We start from the raw sequence: 960 nt of genomic DNA, 5'->3' as shown, positions 1-960 counted from the left end.
GTATGCAAAAAAAAAAAAAAAAATTAAAAAAATAAATATAAAAAAAAAACTGTAAAAAATATTATGAAAAAAAAATAACAAATTAAATATGTAAGAAATACTTTCATTAGAAAAATATAAAAAGGATTTAGATTATAAATTTCTTTTAAAAAAAAATATATATATGTATTTTAATAATTTAGAATGTATTTAAAATAAATTCATTAAAACATGTGTACACATAAATTTATATTTAACACATATAATCTTAGAATGAAATAGAAATTTATCCTTATAATTAGTTATATACTAAAAAATTTTAATGTGGGAATTTATAAAAAAAAGAATAAAAACTAAAAATTGAAAAGGAAAAATAAGATAAAAAAGAAAAATACATACATACGTATATTTATAAAAATAATTTTATTTTAAAGTAAATATTAAAAAAATATTGAACATAAGGGGGAAAAAAAAGAAAAAGAAAAAAAAAAAAAGTGTAAATGAATCAATAAATATTAATTCATTGTTTCAGAATTATTAGGATTGAAAATAAATTAAAATAAAAAAAGCAAAATGAAATATTAATATTTGTGAAAATTTAAAATTACAACATCATAATATGTTAATTTTTATGTGAATTATTATTTTTTTTTTTTAATAGTTATTATATTTGAATTTTTAATAACCCATATTTTTGTTCTTTTATATATATATATATATAAATATATATTTATATGTGTAACACTTAGGAATAAAGTATGATTTTTAAGAAAATATTAAAATACATATAATATAATTATAAATATAGAAAAAGTATTAGGGGTTTGTAATAATTTAAGAAAAAATTACAAATTTTTATTAATACTTTTTAAATAATAATTTCACTAAATGAAAAAATTTTTAAATTAAGTTTTATTTGTTTTTTTTTTTTTTTTTTTTTTTTGTCAATTTTTGATACTTAAGATTAAATTTTCCTTTTTT

This window comes from Plasmodium gallinaceum (assembly GCF_900005855.1).
Source record: "Plasmodium gallinaceum strain 8A genome assembly, contig: PGAL8A_v1_65, whole genome shotgun sequence".
Taxonomy (NCBI): domain Eukaryota; phylum Apicomplexa; class Aconoidasida; order Haemosporida; family Plasmodiidae; genus Plasmodium; species Plasmodium gallinaceum.
The sequence above is the reverse complement of the archived record's forward strand: the minus strand, read 5'-3'. Positions refer to the sequence as shown.